An 18,675-nucleotide genomic window follows, 5' to 3' on the forward strand; every position below is an offset into this window, starting at 1 on the left:
CATCCAAAACAAACCATGGCTTACAGTCAGATTCAGCCATTTATTTATGATCCAGAATCATATCCAGAGGCTGAAACTGAACGAGAGCAGCAGCAGCAACGACTCGCTCCGAGCGGGGCTCGAACCAGGGTCTCTGGCATGGGAGGGGACACACTAACAAGGAGGCAGAGATATTTGAAGCAGTTTTACTCACCGCATGCGGTTCCAACACACGATCGTGACCCTTTTTCGTTGGGACTGCATCATCCTTAAGAAATAAACGATACGCAAATCCGTCATCATACTGGGCCTTGTGAACAAGCATCTTCGAAATGCAGGGAACAAACAAAAACACTTGCACAACTCCGTTGATGCTCTGTAAAAATAAACTCCGTCCACTGGTCCCTTAATGCTGTTTTTTTTTTGGTAATCTGTGCAGGGTTGTCTTGCCCTGGCAACCAAAAACACACTTCTATTGTGACTTTTCGCGACGCTCTCGCTCTGATCAGTGAATCGCTCTGATCAGTGAAATGTCTGCTCAGCCTCGCTATACTGGAGCGCGCACTCTTCCGGCAGAAGTGCCTTAGGACCCTGGGTCTATACGAAGCTATGATGACATTCACCTTGATATTTTATATAACTGACGTTAACGGATTAATCTAGATTAAAATGGCTCATTCGAATTCTGCCGACGGCATTCAGAATATGTGTGTTACCCAAATAAAATTGACAAACAGTAAGTCTTTGAGAAGGGGTTTATCAAGCTAGATGGTGCATTAGAAAAGAGGCTCATCTCCTGTTTCCAAATTGCATCACAAACTGCTTGAAAAAGCTGTAAACTAATTCCACATTGCACAAGGCGCAAACAACATTACTCCTGTTTCACACCAATGTTTAAAATTTTTTTTTTTTTTTTTGTAGGTGTCAAGGTACAGAAACCAAATAATAGCACTGGATAGTCTTCAATGTAAAAATGAAATATACAATCAAACCTACATTTATTCAGACACCTTCAACATTTCTCACATTATTACAGTTTTGCCATATATATATATATATATATATCAAAAATTATACCTGGTGTCTGAATAATTTTTGGTTTGACTGTTAAAACTACAAAGTAATTCAGTGAAGAGCAGTGAGTGATTTACATTTTAATTTTCTTGGATTAACATTACAGCAGCCAGCAGCTAAATTAGGCGCGGTCACTTTAAGAGACGATGAACGCATCCAATATAATACACATCACATTTTTTTCCTCAACTTTTTACTTCCACTTGATAAATAACTGACAGTTTTTTCTAGCATAATTTCAAAGGTGGATATTTTGACATATTTTGTATGTATTTGTCGGCACAAGAGCAAAAACGAAGCTAATTCGATGTTCAAGTGTTTTTAGACGCCTTTCTCTGCGTGAGCCCTGAACACCAGAACACCGCGGTGCTGAATTGGGCTCTTTAACATCTTTTTGTTTGTTCAAACTGCGATTTGCATTTGTTCGTTCAGGTGCAGGAGGAACTTCGAGGTGAACTTCGCAGAAGAGAGCTCGGTCAGTGTCGCTGTCCGTGATACGCGTCTCTCTCTCTCTCTCTCTCTCTCTCTCTCTCTCTCTCTCGTGCGCACCTAACGGCACGCGCTACTCTGTTCAGCTTTTCCATGTCTTGTGTTTGGATGCTTTAATGTTTAAATCGACAAGCGGAATGGCTTAACAACACGTGAGAAAGATGAGCTTTCGTGGCGATGTGCAGCAGTGGCCCGTCAACTGTCCTGAGCATCTTTTTAGGCTGTCCTCAGCGAGTAAGTTATATAAAATATCAAGGTGAATGTCATCATAGCTTCGTATAGACCCAGCTCCCAAGAATAGATTAACGGCAATATTTTTTTTATTGCCCGATAAGAGTCTTGCGTTAACGGCCCACCACTAATATATATATAGACCCGGTAAACATTTTAAAGCATCATTGTCTTTTCGGTCTGTATAAAACAGGAAATAAATAAATTTTACTAGGGCTGTGATGGTGGCAGATTTTTACCACTTTACCATCATCACAGCCGTAGACAAGACTGTTCAGCTTTTAATAATATACCAAAAATATATAATTTTTACTTTTTTATTTTAGAGTTCATTGAAGAAAAAGAGGAAAATGAAGAATCGAGTGAAGTTAAGGAGAAAAATAATGTCAAAACTGGTGGGAAAACTTTGACTTGCTCTCAAACCAAACAGAAAGATTTAAAGAAAAAAAGAGTTAAGGTATCTTTCACCTGCACTCAGTGTGGAAAGAGTTTCGCATGTAAATCAAATCTTAAGCATCACATGAGAGTTCATACTGGAGAGAAACCATTCACTTGCAATCAGTGCGGGAAGATTTTCACACAATCATCAAACCTTAAGGATCACATGAACATCCACACTGGAGAGAAACCTTACAAGTGTTCAAACTGTGACAAGAGATTCAGTGATTTATCATCTCTGAAAACACATGAGAGATTTCACACTGGAGAGAAACCTTATAAGTGTTCACACTGTGACAAGAGATTCAGCCAATCATCAAGTCTGAAAAAACATGAGAGGATCCACACTGGAGAGAAACCTTATAAGTGTTCACACTGTGAAAAGAGATTCTGTGTGTCAACAGAGCTGAAAACACATGAGAGGATTCACACTGGAGAGAAACCTTACAAGTGTTCACACTGTGACAAGAGATTCAGCCAATCATCAAGTCTGAAAAAACATGAGAGGATCCACACTGGAGAGAAACCTTACAAGTGTTCACACTGTGACAAGAGATTCAATCAATCATCAAATCTGAAAACACATGAGAGGATTCACAATGGAGAGAAACCTTACAAGTGTTCAAACTGTGACAAGAGATTCAGTCGGTCAGGATGTCTGAAAAAACATGAGAGCACTCACACAGGAGAGAAACCTTATAAGTGTTCACACTGTGACAAGAGATTCAGTGTGTCATCAAATCTGAAAAAACATGAGAGGATCCACACTGGAGAGAAACCTTACAAGTGTTCACACTGTGACAAGAGATTCAGTGATTCATCAAGTCTGAAAAAACATGAGAGGATCCACACTGGAGAGAAACCTTACAAGTGTTCACACTGTGACCAGAGATTCGGTGATTCATCAAGTCTGAAAAAACATGAGAGGATCCACACTGGAGAGAAACCTTACAAGTGTTCACACTGTGACCAGAGATTCAGTGCTTCATCAAGTCTGAAAAGACATGAGAGGATTCACACAGGAAAGAAACCTTACAAGTGTTTAATCTGTGACAGGAAATTCAGTGATTCATCGAGTCTGAAAACACATGAGAGGATTCACACTGGAGAGAAAGCACATCACCGCAATGTACGTGGGAAGCGTTCCATTAAGTCATCTGTTATACACAGTCATACAAAAACCAACCACAGTAAGGCCCTGTACACGTGGGGACGCATTTAGCTGTATATGTAAATATTTTGTATGGTATATGCGTTTCGTCCAGACTGATCCAGCATTCGGGGGAATGAAAACCCTATAAAAAAAAATTCAAAAAAACACGTTCCCAGAGTGGATAAAACTGAAAATGACACCTTTGGGTTTTTCTGTACTGCCAATCCATATGTTTTGTAAAACAATGATGTCATCACCCCACGTCTTGACCATATTCATACACCGCTACGTCATTTAACACCAACAACAATGGAGGACTACATATTTGTGCTCATGCTGCAGAAGCTACTGAGCCTGTAAGCTTGACTTAACTTACTAGTAGAGCAGCACGATATTGGACAACAATTCACATCGCAATGATTTTTCTGATTATTAGGAACACCATAGCAATACAGTGTTTGACCCCCTTTCACCTTCAGAACTGCCTTAATTCTACATGGCATTGATTCAACAAGGTGCTGAAAGCATTCTTTAGAAATGTTGGCCCATATTGATGGGATAGTTGATGGAGATTTGTGCGATGCACATCCAGGGCACGCAGCTCCCGTTCCACCACATCCCAAAGGTGCTCTGTTGGGTTGAGATCTGGTGACTGTGGGGGCCATTTTAGTACAGCGAACTCATTGTCATGTTTAAGAAACCAATTTGAAATGATTCGAACTTTGTGACATGGTGCATTATCCTGCTGGAAGTAGAAAACATCCCCCACACCATAACACCACCACCACCAGCCTGCACAGTGGAAACAAGGCATGATGGATCCATGTTCTCATTCTGTTTACGCCAAATTCTGACTCTACCATCCGAATGTCTCAACAGAAATCGACACTCATCAGACCAGGCAACATTTTTCCAGTCTTCAACTGTCCAATTTTGGTGAGCTTGTGCAAATTGTAGCCTCTTTTTCCCATTTGTAGTGGAGATGAGTGGTACCCGGAGGGGTCTTCTGCTGTTGTAGCTCATCCGCCTCAAGATTCTGCGTGTTGTGGCTTCACAAATGTTTTGCTGCATACCTTGTTTGTAACGAGTGGTTATTTAGGTCAAAGTTGCTCTTCTATCAGCTTGAATCAGTCGGCCCATTCTCCTCTGACCTCTAGCATCAACCAGGCATTTTCGCCCACAGGACTGCGCATACTGGATGTTTTTCCCTTTTCACACCATTCTTTGTAAACCCTAGAAATGGTTGTGCGTTAAAATCCCAGTAACTGAGCAGATTGTGAAATACTCAGACCGGCCCGTCTGGCACCAACAACCATGCCACGCTCAAAATTGCTTAAATCACCTTTCTTTCCCATTCTGACATTCAGTTTGGAGTTCAGGAGATTCTCTTGACTAGGACCACACCCTTAAATGCATTGAAGCAACTGCCATGTGATTGTGGATTACAGACTTGCTCCCACTAGACCCGATGCAACAGAGAGCGGCGCTGGACAAGACTTCTGTGTGTGTGTGTGTGTGTGTGTTTGTGCAGGATACAGGAAAATAAAATGATTCATGGGACTCCACAAATTAGAAATATCTAAACATAAAATTTGTTAAAAAAGGTTACATTTCTTCATTTTAATATTCCTTTAAAAAAGCAAGTTTGTCATTATTGTTGCTGTTTTCAATTCAAATAAATAAAACATTGAACCACAAACTAAGCATTTGTTTTAAAAGAGGGAAAATATCTTATTTATTTTGGTTACAATATCAATTTTATTAACTTTGGTCAAGAAAAGTAAAAAGCCTTTAAATGTCCATGAGAATTTGTACCATTGTACTATTTTATTGCTTGTTTTAATTAATGGGCTAACAATGAACCACAAACTACTATAGTTTTAAAGAAAGGGGAAATCAAAAGTCGTTTAAAAACATTTTTATGTTACAATGCGGATAAAACATATTCTCCTTATTAATTTTGTTAAAAGTTCAGAGTGTAATATAAGAGAATTTGTCATCCCACTGTTTTAGCCTGTTTCGTTATTAATAATAATAGGCTAATAATGAGCCACAAACTAAGCATTCGTTTGAAGTAAGAGGAAAATGTAGGTTCATTATGCATATTTTTATTGTGTGTTAACAGATTTGTGAGATTCGCATGAACTGAGATGTATTTTAGAGATTATAAATGCAGTGCTCTTTGCTGGCCTTCCACCAAACCATATAAACCATGCACACAGCAGCCACTTGCTTTAGTTAAGAATAACTGTTCTGTGAATGTTGATGCTGTAATAACAAATATTTATTAGGAGCGTGTGCTGGGATTTCATAATTTTAATGGAGAAAAAAGTAATGTACAGTAGGTAGACAACCAAAATGGGTCATCATTCGCGAAACTACTGCCAGACATGGAATAGTCTTAAGATACAGTCTACAGTGTGTGTGTGTGTGTGTGTGTGTGTGTGTGTGTGTGTATATAAGGATTAAAAGCTAAATGTTTTCATGTTGGTTCATTCTTGGTTTAAAAAAATAAATAAAAAAATCTTCAGGTTCCATATGCAGAGCGAAATCAGAATGGTCCAGCATTTAGAAATAATTCGTATTAACGCTGTTATAATCTTGATTTTTCAAACTGATAACACTTTGCATTTTTTAAAGGTCCCCTTCTTCGTGATCCCATGTTTTAAACTTTAGTTAGCCCCATGCATCAAAGCCTATTTCACCCTGTCATTGTGTTCATGATTTAGCATATATATATATATATATATATATATATACACACACACACACACACACACACACACACACATTACAGCAGAACTGTTTCCAACACTCATAATAAATCATCATATTAGAATGATTTCTAGAGGATCATGTGATAGACTGGATGTCACATATGACACTGAAGAATGGAGTAATGATGCTGAAAATTCAGCTTTGCATCACAGAAATAAATGATAATTTAAAGTATAATAAATTGAAAACAAATTATTTTAAATTGTAATAATATCACAATATTACATTTTTTCTGTATTTTTGATCAAATAAAGGCTTGATGAGCAGAAGAAACTTCTTTCAAAAACATTAAAAATAGTAATGTTTCCAAACTTTTGGCCTGTACTGTATCCCCCCAAAACTGCACAACTGTAGAGTAAAACATTAATAAAAAAGTGATAATAAAAAATGCGTCTTAAAACTGACATGATTGTACAAAATCACAGTCTGGGGACTCAGAACTCAACAACTGCTAACATTAAGTTTAAGGTAAAAATAACTGCCATGAAATTATAGTATCTTACTCCTATGCAATAAATTGTTCTTTACCTCTGTCTTTATCCTCTTCTCTTCTTTTTGGCACTGTATCTATCGCAGACTATGCTCATTTATAATGTGTCATGTAAATTCGGCCTTCCGTCACAATCAGGAAACTTTCACCCTGTGTAGAACTGGCGCGAGCTGCCAGGCCCGTTTCTACGAGCTGTGTGTTAACAAAAGCAGTGCTGTCTACATTGGAAGAGGCGTGGCCGCGGGCCGGCCCTGAGTCCAATCATCTTTGTTTGGGCTTACCAGGGATGCTGTAATTGGAGATTAATGTTTAACTCGGTTCCCGAAAATTATAATCCACATGTAAAACTATGTGCAGCAAATTTAGCTGAGGACAGCTTGCTGAGGACAACTTTCTCAATCTCAATCAGTTTAATGCCGGATTCACACAAAGATTATTCTTGAAAGATGGAGCAGTTCCCTCTTTGTCTGGAGAAGGTGTTGTTTATGGACCACAACCGGTAAGTGTATTTTATTATTCAAGTTGGTGCGTTTAACAGTTTCTGTAACTTATTACACAAAGGGCAACGCTGTTTAGCTTTGTTAACTAGACGTTTGGGCTGTGCAAAAAAACGAATGTGATTTTCATGTGCATCTCGTTAGTAAAAACGCTCCTGTGACTATAAATACATAACTACTCCAAAACTAGTCCAATCGCGTTTGCAGAAGGTCAGCCTGCGCTCAGCTGGTGTCGAATCACAACACAGGAAACGCTGGCCCAATCAGAACTCGTTACGTATTTCTGAAGGAGGGACTTTATAGAACAAGGAAGACATCAGCCCGTTTTTATGACAGTGAAAACAGAGGTATACAGATAGGTGAATTGTGTGAAAAATACAGTTTTTTACACGTGAAACATAAACGCATGTTATATTGCACACTGTAAACACAATCAAAGCTTAAAAAAAGCACGTACAATGGGACCTTTAATTATGTCTTTACTGTGTGACCAAAAATTTAGCAGTTCAGCTTTTTGATCGTGCTGGTGCCTCGTGCACATATTCATTGGAAACAGCAGCCATTCACTGACCACACAGCAATGTGTCCCTGAGCGAGACACTTAACCCCTAGCTACTCAGAGGGGTGCGACCTCTGACATACAGTATTGTTCAAAATAATAGCAGTACAATGTGACTAACCAGAATAATCAAGGTTTTTTAGTATATTTTTTATTGCTACGTGGCAAACAAGTTACCAGTAGGTTCAGTAGATTCTTAGAAAACAAATGAGACCCAGCATTCATGATATGCACGCTCTTAAGGCTGTGCAATTGGGCAATTAGTTGAAAGGGGTGTGTTCAAAAAAATAGCAGTGTCTACCTTTGACTGTACAAACTCAAAACTATTTTGTACAAACATTTTTTTTTTTCTGGGATTTAGCAATCCCGTGAATCACTAAACTAATATTTAGTTGTATGACCACAGTTTTTTAAAACTGCTTGACATCTGTGTGGCATGGAGTCAACCAACTTGTGGCACCTCTCAGCTGTTATTCCACTCCATGATTCTTTAACAACATTCCACAATTCATTCACATTTCTTGGTTTTGCTTCAGAAACAGCATTTTTGATATCACCCCACAAGTTCTCAATTGGATTAAGGTCTGGAGATTGGGCTGGCCACTCCATAACATTAATTTTGTTGGTTTGGAACCAAGACTTTGCCCGTTTACTAGTGTGTTTTGGGTCATTGTCTTGTTGAAACAACCATTTCAAGGGCATGTCCTCTTCAGCATAGGGCAACATGACCTCTTCAAGTATTTTAACATATGCAAACTGATCCATGATCCCTGGTATGCGATAAATAGGCCCAACACCATAGTAGGAGAAACATGCCCATATCATGATGCTTGCACCTCCATGCTTCACTGTCTTCACTGTGTACTGTGGCTTGAATTGAATTGAAGTTTGGGGGTCGTCTCACAAACTGCCTGTGGCCCTTGGACCCAAAAAGAACAATTTTACTCTCATCAGTCCACAAAATGTTCCTCCATTTCTCTTTAGGCCAGTTGATGTGTTCTTTGGCAAATTGTAACCTCTTCTGCACATGCCTTTTTTTTAACAGAGGGACTTTGCGGGGGATTCTTGAAAATAGATTAGCTTCACACAGACGTCTTCTAACTGTCACAGTACTTACAGGTAACTCCAGACTGTCTTTGATCATCCTGGAGGTGATCATTGGCTGAGCCTTTGCCATTCTGGTTATTTTTCTATCCATTTTGATGGTTGTCTTCCGTTTTCTTCCACGTCTCTCTGGTTTTGCTCTCCATTTTAAGGCATTGGAGATCATTTTAGCTGAACAGCCTATCATTTTTTTCACCTCTTTATAGGTTTTCCCCTCTCTAATCAACTTTTTAATCAAAGTACGCTGTTCTTCTGAACAATGTCTTGAACGACCCATTTTCCTCAGCTTTCAAATGCATGTTCAACAAGTGTTGGCTTCATCCTTAAATAGGGGCCACCTGATTCACACCTGATTCTTCACAAAATTGATGACCTCAGTGATTGAATGCCACACTGCTATTTTTTTGAACACACCCCTTTCAACTAATTCAACTAATTGCCCAATTGCACAGCCTTAAGAGCGTGCATATCATGAATGCTGGGTCTCATTTGTTTTCTGAGAATCTACTGAACCTACTGGTAACTTGTTTGCCACGTAGCAATAAAAAAATATACGAAAAACCTTGATTATTCTGGTTAGTCACATTGTACTGCTATTATTTTGAACAATACTGTATATTGCAATTGTAAGTCGCTTTGGATAAAACCATCAGCTAAATGAATAAATTTAAATGTCTTTTTCCGTTTCTTCCTCCGCAAGTCTATGGCATCCCATAGAACCGATTGCAGGAATGTTGTGAGATTTGGCACACTGATAGAGGGAAGTCCCAACATTAACCATAGCAAATTTGAAGTCTCTAACTCCAACTCTAGTGCCACCACTTGTCCAAATTTTCAATGTTTCTATGCTAATAACTTTTGAACCGTAAGCCAGAAAATAAAATTAATTTTTTCCTCTGAATCCTTGGCTCAACCCCACAATTCAAAAATCACAAGGTTTAGTTTTTTCGCTATTTTCAATTTTTTTAAAAAAATTCATTGGCTCATGCCAAGTCGAATGAACTCGGAATGGGCTTAGTTTTTTTTTTTTTGCTATTTTCAATTTTATGAAAAATTGACTTTTTCAAACTTGTCCTAGACCAGGGGAGCCCAACCTTTTTTGAACAAAGATCTACTTTTAGATTTATCAGTGTGCCGAGATCTACCACTCCAAACAGAAAGCCAGTCGCTACTCACAGTGCATCTGCAGATTTTAATATACTCAAGACAAACAGAAAAGTATCTCTAATCCATATATAATAAATCTGTTGTGAATCAGAAGGCAGAGACAGATCCATTTGCAACAATGTATTAAACAGAAACTCTAGGCAAAGGTAAATATCTGCATAGATAGACAGTTTCAGGGATCAAACAGAGGCGAGTCGAGAACCAGGCTTGGGTCAGTAAGCAGGCAGCAGAACAATCAGAATCCAGAAACAGGCTAGGGTAAATTGGTAGTCTGCAGACAGAGAAAGTTAGAGATAGCAATGGTCAGAGACACGGGCAGGCAACGATAACCAGAAACGTTCAGATATGCATAAAAACAAAAACATATAATAAAGTTATTTCTCTACCTTAGAGGGACCTCTGGCACTGGGAGGAGGCAGCTAGTTTCTCGTAGTCAGGGCAGTAAGAGCTGGTTGCAAGCCTTAAGCAGGCCAGAAGGTGGTCATCAGTCATTGTAGATCTGTACTTTGACTTGATGATTTTCATGTGAGAGAAAGCACACTCACACAAGTAGGTTGACCCGAAAAGTGCTGTCAAGTTGAAAGCACATTTTCTGAGGTTGTGATACTTTTGTTCAGTCAGTAAGTTCCAGAACTCTCCATTCATGTCAGATGTTGCCCTGGATTTGATCTCAATGTCATTTTGCAGTGTGAGAATCTCATTCTCAACAGCAGTGTTATCTAAGTGAAACAGTGATACAATTTTGGAGGCAATACAATCCACATCAATACTTGGACCAAATGGAAAACACAGATAGCTGGCAACAGGCTCAATGGATCCAAAATCTGTAAAGCGCCTCTCAAATTCTAACAAGATGCTCTGAACTTGCTCTTCAAAACGTGCACTTTCAAGCTGCACAAAGTCTTTGCCCTGACGCTGAAGTTCTGCCTGCATGTGAGGAAAGTTCCGTAGGTCATAACGTTGCAGCCTATTTGAAAGCAGTTGTAGCTTGCTTTTAAATGTGTTTACTGCACTGTTCATGTTGATTACATGTTTGTCTTTACCCTGCAGCTCTAAATTAAAATCATTCAGCAGGTCAGTGAGATCTGTCATGAACGCTAAATCCAATAGCCACTGGTATTCCTCTAGCTGGGCATATTCTGCATGTTTCGATAGCTTCAGAAAATCTTTGATTTCTGGCAACAGCTCTGAGAAAAAATGTACGTCTACTCAGCCATCTAACATCTGTGTGCAGCAACAGGTCTGTGTGCTCTGCACCGGTATCCTCCAAATGAGCACGGAATAACCTTCTCTCTAGACTCCTGGCGCGAACGGAGCACATAATCTTCATTGCAACATCCATCACTTCTTTCATGTTTAAAATCTTACCACATAATGCCTGCTGGTGGATTATACAGTGGTAATTAAGGAAGTCCGGGAAATATTCCCTCTGTTTGCACAATGCAATGAATCTGCTGGTACGCCCCACCATTGCTGGAGCACCGTCCGTTGAGATAGAGATGAGTTTGAAGAGGGGCAACTGGGTCTTGTTGACAAATTCCATGAAAGCTTGGAAAATATCTTCGCCTCTTGTGTGTCCTTTCAATGGTAAAATGGTGAGCAGCTCTTCTTTTGCACCCATGTCTCCAAAAACCATTCTAATGAAAACACATAGTTGTGCCACATCAACAACATTAGTTGACTCGTCGAATTGGAGAGAAAAACATTCGCACTGTTCAACATCCTTCCTTAATTGCTCCTCGACATCCTCTGCCATTCCCTCACATCGTCGTGTAACAGTGCCACGGGATAATTGCACGTCCTTAATGGCACCTATGATGTCACTTTTATTCTTATAGTCACCAAAAAGTGCGTCTGAAGCCTCGACAAATGCTTCTTTCACAACTTCGCCGTCCTTGAAAGACTTCTTGTGTTTTGCAAGAACATGACTGACACGATAAGAGGCTATAGTTGCAGCCTTACCCTTGGTGTTTGGCCTGGTAAAAATGGACTGCTGTGCTGTTAACTGCCCCTTCAATTCCCGGACTTTTCGGGTGCGTAGAGCTGATTTAGCCGGAAAATCTGCGTCATAGCTTTTGTGCACGGTCTTGAAATGCCGCTCCAAATTGCCCTTCTTCGGTAAGGCCACGCTTGAATTGCAAATAAGACAGATGGACTTCAAATTTGAATAAACAAAAAAGTAATTCTCTTCCCAGTCAGAATGAAAATGATATGTTTTCTTTTTTTTGGCTTCTGCCATAGTTGTGTTTTATTTTGCTGACGTCGCGACTCGCAGCTCTCTCAACGTCTCCATAGTAACAGTGAGTAGTGGCGCGAATGAGGTGAACGTCGGGAGCTCACATATCTAAACACCCGACTATATTTAAAAAATTTATAGCCTATAGAAATTTAATAATTATGTAATAATGAAATTTTTAATAATTTTATTTAAAATAATAGTGTGTGTTCATGAAAGTTATAATGCTAGAGTGCTGGTTATAACATGACAATAAAGAAGAGATAAAAAGAGGGACCAGTTTAATCCTTTCATTTATTTATTTTTCTGAATATTTATTATTTTTTTCTTTAATATGGGTTCTATTATATTATTGTTTTGAATGTTGATTCTATACATTAAAAATAAGTAATTTAAATTAACGTAGTGCATGGATAGTCCAACATTCGAACATTCATTCTGCTCAAATTATTCGATAAATAAAAATGATATTCGAATTTCGCTATATTTTTGCTTGCCATAAAAAAATAAAATAAAAAGTCCACAATAAAACCTAATTCGGTCACTTTCTGTGATTTTCCACGGCATATGTGAAGATGTATGCAAGCAAAAAATTTCTACAGTACTTCAGATATTTTGTGTAGAATCACAGAAAGTGACAGAATTGAAGAACATTGTTGTGGCATCTCTCAAGCAACGAATAAACACCGCTAACTTGGAGAATGCAGTGAAAACTCCTCTTCTCGTGTCTGCCCTAGCACAAACATATCAGGTTTCTCGATGAAAACATGAGAGAGGAAAACAATTTTTTGTTGAACATCAAACATTATTTTCCTTGATGCGAGTGGAGCGGATGCAGTCGCCCCCACAAACGATGAAGAGGATGCAATGCCCAATCGTCGGAAAAGGCTGAGACAGTTCTTCAGCGATGATTACAGAGAGTCCAGCTGAGACAAGTGGGAACAGTTCTTGCAGGAGCCATTTATTCCACCAGATGAGGATCCCATTCAGTGGTGAAACGAAAACACGAAGCGCTTCACAAAACTTATTCACATAGCACACAGTTATTTGTGAGTCCCGACAACGTCTGTGCTGTCAGAGCGCGTTTTCTCTGAGGCCTTATTGTTAACAGACTAAGGAGCCGACTTTCCCCCGATCATGTTTACATGCCCGTATTTCTTAACAAGAACATAATGTAAAACAATAGAAAAAAAAGAAGAAAAAAAAGATTTGCAGACAGTTTCAAAGTTAAGTGTAAGCATTCTGTAGCCTTGCTGCAGGCTGGTTTACGTTTTTTTTTTTTTTCACTTTTTTTTCTCTTTGCTTTTAATCTGTACTTTTGTTTGTTTGCACGCATTGTTAAAGGTTTTCAGCTACAAAACACGATGTGTAATGTTCAAGCTTATTGTGTGTAAGCTTGTTCAAAAATGACGGAAACAATAAATGTTGCTGAAAAATAACGTCTGTCTCATTAAACTTAATTTAAATAAACGAATATTCGTTTTTTTGTGAGCTCAGATATTCGAATGTGATATTTGCGGAAAAAAACGCCCATACTTAATTTGAATGGAAAGGTTATTTTCTTAATAACAAATCAAGCCATTTTTCATGTTAGACATTGTGAGTATAATTTTGTTAAATAATTTAATTAGAATTTTTTCACACCTATAGTCAAAGTCATATTTAAAACATTTATTTTTTAAAAGAGCAGTTTGAGACCCAAAAGAGCTGGCTCTTTTCAGTGAGCCAACAAGCCGGAATGCAAGCGAGTCCCTATTTATAATGTAACATGCCTAGATAAAATCCTGGCTGAATTCAGATTAGCGTGCTAATACACTACTCTTGCTATTTCTGATATATATGTATTTGAAATAGTATGAGTAAGTTAGTATGCAATATCGAATTCAGCCCATAATTTCTTCGCTGTTATTTTTTTCATAAATGGTCAAACTTTATGTATGTCAGTGAATTTTACAAATATTTAACAACCAATGAAAAGCAAAGCTTAAAACAGCTTGTGTTAAATCTTGACTTAACCTCACAGCTCAAAGCTCCTCGTAGCTCCGCCCCTACTCCTCCGGCCAGCTGAACGTAATCAGTGATCATGTAAGATTAAATAAAGAACTTTTTTTTTTTTTTATATAAGTACAGCCTTTTCTTTACTCAAGAAATACTATGTCTATAAAGGTTAACATTTTATATTTTTGATGTCTGAGACGCTGGAGCGGTGAAGACAGAAAAAGGGTAAACCAGAGTAGAATTTACTCTCGCGCGATCGACTGGAGAGCAGTCCGTGTTGGGCACCCTTGTCCTAGACGGTTTGTCCGAATTTCACATAAATTGGCTCAGATCATTTTCAGACAATGCTAGCAAAAATTTGTGGAATTCAAGTTGATTCGTCCAACCGTTCTCGAATGACACGTGAACACATTTGACGAAAAGCACGCAAAAATGCACGTGAGTCTATATCTCGGCAACGGTTTGGCGTATTGAGACAAAACTTGGTGTGTGTCCTAATAACCATGACCTGAGACTACCTGCAATGTTTTGACGGAGCGCCACTTAGTGGTCAGGAGATATGAAAAATGCATATTTTTGAATGGTTTGGCCATAAATCACACATCTGGTCTCTTTAGATTCAAAGAGTCATGTCGAGTCGAATGATATCCAATTTTCCTGTGTCGGCAATTTTGAATTATGTTTTAAAATGCTGTATTCTTTGAACGCATTATCGTTTCATTACGAAAATAATTACAAAAATCTTCGGCTCTATGGTACTCAAAAAGTTGAAACCTTTGAATAAATTAGACCATTGAAATCAAAATGGTCTGCCTATATTCTTTGGGCCATACAGAGAACATCAATACCAATTATGCCAAAATTGGCCATACTTCCTGTCCGCCATTTTGATTTGTTGAAAACTTACTTTTTCAAACTCCTCCTAGACCGTTAGTCAGATTTTCACCAAATTTGACATGGATCATCTTCAGACCCCACTAGCAAAAAGTTATGGATTTTTTGTCGATACACGGCACGGTTCTCATTTAGCGCATCATCGAATTTGCTGGAAGGATACCAAAATGCATTTGAGGCTCTTTCTCAGCAAAGCTTTGACATATTTGCACCAAACTTTGTATCTGTCATTGTCACCTCACACAGACCATGCCACATCAGTTTTGTAACAGCGCCACCTATTGGTCAAGAGTAATAAACCAATCATTAACTAATAATTTTTACACTTATAAAAATGCTAATAACCTTTTATTGCATTATCCTATTGCAATAAAACTGGTCTCAAAATATTCCCTGGCTTATGCCGACAACAAGAATACCAAATATGCCAGAGTAAGCTGGAACTTCCTGTCCGCTATTTTGATTTATATGGAAAATAGACTTTTTTTTTAACTCCTCATCAACAGTTGGTCTGATTTTCACCAAAGTTTAGTCAGATGATCTTCAGACAGTTTTGACAAAATTTATAGATTTTGTGTCGATAGACAAAACTGTTTTTCGCATACCACAGCCACGAATTTGAGGCATTGTGCCAAAATGACACTTGAGGCTGTATCTCTGCAATGCTTTGGCATATTGATACCAAACTCTGTGTGTGTCATTGACAAGTCACACAGAGTACACAAAATTTGATAACAGCGACACCTATTGGTCAAACTTGATAAGCCAAGTAATCATGCTTTTAGAGATTGTATTTATGGTTTTTTAGCCATTTCAATTACAATAATCCTGAGAAAAACAAGAAAATCCGCACACTATCAACTTGCAAAACAATGAAAAATACTTTAATGGCAACGTTTCGATCGTTTGATCTTCATCAGGACTATATCAGTCTTTTTGTTTAAGCATCTATCTATGACCTACAGGTGTGTGATGCTGATTGATCAATTACAATAATCCTAAAATTGCAGTTATCGCTTATTAATGCATTTGGTATGATGCTCCATGCCATGCGTAGCTCCTCAATTTGCCGGTGGAGTGCTTGGCTGTGAAATTGCTGCTTGCAGCTATATTTGTTATTACTATTTGTACTTACAATGCACAAACCAGAAGCAATAATATATATGCAAGAGAGGGGTTGGCCTTTCTATAAAAATATACATTTTATTTAAATTTTCGTTTAAGAAAAGACATTTCTTCGTTCCAGACCATTCTGAAAGAAGAATTTATGCAAATGCGTATAAAATGCTTTAAAAAATTGAACCGAGATGTCTTGAGGGTATTTAATAGGTCAGGCCCCACAAAAGATTTTTCAAGTTACTAGTTGTTCATTTTGCTGTTGGACAGTGTTTTCTCTACTTCCTGTTGGCCTTCTGTAGCTAATCGTAGCTCCGTGTAGCTGTCTTTATTTTTTCTCTGTAATCTTTTAGATTACTATTTTTTTTTTTTTTTTTTTTTTTTTTAAGTGGTAAAATAAAACTTAATTCACACCATATTTCTGATATTATCGATCAATCTTATCAGATTAACTTTGATCGTTCACTTTTATTTTATATCCGTGGGTGCAGTTAACCCGCAAAGTGTTAGCACTCGTTAGCTTGTCATTAAAGGGGGGGTGAAATGCTCGTTTTCACTCAATATCCTGTTAATCATTAGTTCCTTTAGAGTAGTACTGCATCCTTCATAACTCCAAAAAGTCTTTAGTTTTATTATATTCATAAGAGAAAGATAGTCTGTACCGATTTTTCCCGGAAAAACACGACCGACTGGAGGCGTGACGTGTGGGCGGAGCTAAAGAATCACGAGCGCCAGTAGGCTTTTGTGTTGAGAGCGTTTGAAAGCTGTGACATTACCTTGATGAAAAAAACCATCATCCAAAACAAACCATGGGTAACAGTCAGATTCAGCCGTTTATTTATGATCCAGAATCAGATCCCGAGGCTGAAACTGAACGAGAGCAGCAGCAGCAACGACTTGCTCTGAGCGGGGCTCGAACCCAGGTCTCCGATGGGATAATTAGGTTTCGTATGAAATCTTGAAAAATGCCTATAAGGTGTTTCAGAAAGCTGCAAAGTCTGCAAAATGCAAACATTTTTCTGAACTTATTTCTAATAATTGCCATAAACCTCAAGTTCTCTTTGCTACTATTAACTCTGTTTTAAATCCCTCTGTGCATCCCATCTTAGAGCCCTCTACTGCTCTCTGTGACAATTTTGCAAAGTTATTTGTTGATAAGATCACAATTTTAAGATCTCAATTGTCTAACTCAGTGTATACACATGATGTTGCATTATGTTCTTCCATCTGGTCTGAGTTTGAGTCGATTAATAATAATTAATAATAATTCCTTACATTTATATAGCGCTTTTCTAGGCACTCAAAGCGCTTAACATAGTCAGGGGGTATCTCCTCATCCACCACCAGTGTGCAGCATCCACCTGGATGATGCGACGGCAGCCATATTGCACCAGAACGCCCACCACACACCAGCTTACTGGTGGAGAGGAGAGAGTGATGAAGCCAATCAGCGGATATGGGGATTGTTAGGAGGCCATGATGGTCAGAGGCCAATGGGCGAATTTAGCCAGGATGCCGAGGTCACACCTCTACTCTTTTCGAAAGACATCCTGGGATTTTTTTTTTTTTTTAATGACCACAGAGAGTCAGGACCTCGGTTTAACGTCTCATCCGAAGTACGGTGCTTGTTGACAGTGTAGTGTCCCCATCACTACACTGGGGCGCTAGGACCCACACAGACCACAGGGTGAGTATCCCCTGCTGGCCTCACTAGCACCTCTTCCAGCAGCAACCTAGTTTTCTCAGGAGGTCTACCATCCAGGTACTGACCAGGCTCAGCCCTGCTTAGCTTCAGTGGGCAACCGGTCTTGGGCTCCAGGGTGATATGGCTGCCGATTGACCTGGACACATGTAATGAAATTGTTGGTCACGTAAAACCCACTATCTGTCCACCGGATATTATTCCACCTTCTTTCCTTAGGCAAATTATGGACCGGGCCTGTTACTTTTCAGTGCAATGTGTAAAAAAAAAAAAAGGTTTAACAGCAAAAGCCAATTCAATTATCAAAATATTAAGTGATTTGTCTGTGTCAGTGATGAATAGGGTCATGTTTACCATTCCAAAAGGGTGAAGCTGATTACACGTCTGGAGCATTTGTATAATGTGAACAGCTCAGAGTAGTGTCCGGTTTAAAGTCATTGTATGACCACACCGCCATGTTCATAAACAAAGCTTCAAATATTTTCACTGTGCTGAGCCAGGGCTCTCCAAACTCGGTCACATTTCATGGTTAGACATTTATTGATTATTTAGCTTTTGCAATTAGTTAAGATATTCATATTCTAACAAACAAAGGTAATTACTTCCGCTTTTGAAAGTCATTATGTATTACTAGTATACAATTTATGCAAATAAATATATTTTGCACACAAAATGAGATAAGAGAGAAACTCCTATTCTCCATATGATTAGCTATAGGAGGAAGTAGCTGAATGACAAATCATTCTGCTTCTTAACATCTCTTATTGTAA

At 38.6% G+C, this 18,675-nt stretch overlaps 2 protein-coding genes across 5 annotated transcripts in view; both read left to right on the plus strand.

The window, feature by feature from the left end:
- The window catches only part of LOC127953355 (zinc finger protein 501-like), a 364,750-nt gene that overhangs the window by 234,467 nt on the left and 111,608 nt on the right, over positions 1–18,675 (plus strand). For all 4 annotated transcript variants that reach the window (XR_008153141.1, XR_008153142.1, XR_008153144.1 and 1 more), the window contains exon 2: positions 2,100–3,989. The gene's annotated coding sequence lies outside the window, so the exon portion shown is untranslated. The remainder of the gene's footprint in view (positions 1–2,099; positions 3,990–18,675) is intronic.
- Positions 1–18,675, plus strand: part of LOC127953374 (zinc finger protein 271-like) — a 239,850-nt gene that overhangs the window by 48,640 nt on the left and 172,535 nt on the right. The gene's annotated exons all lie outside the window — the stretch shown is intronic.

This window comes from Carassius gibelio, chromosome B3 (assembly GCF_023724105.1).
Source record: "Carassius gibelio isolate Cgi1373 ecotype wild population from Czech Republic chromosome B3, carGib1.2-hapl.c, whole genome shotgun sequence".
NCBI classification, from domain to species: domain Eukaryota; kingdom Metazoa; phylum Chordata; class Actinopteri; order Cypriniformes; family Cyprinidae; genus Carassius; species Carassius gibelio.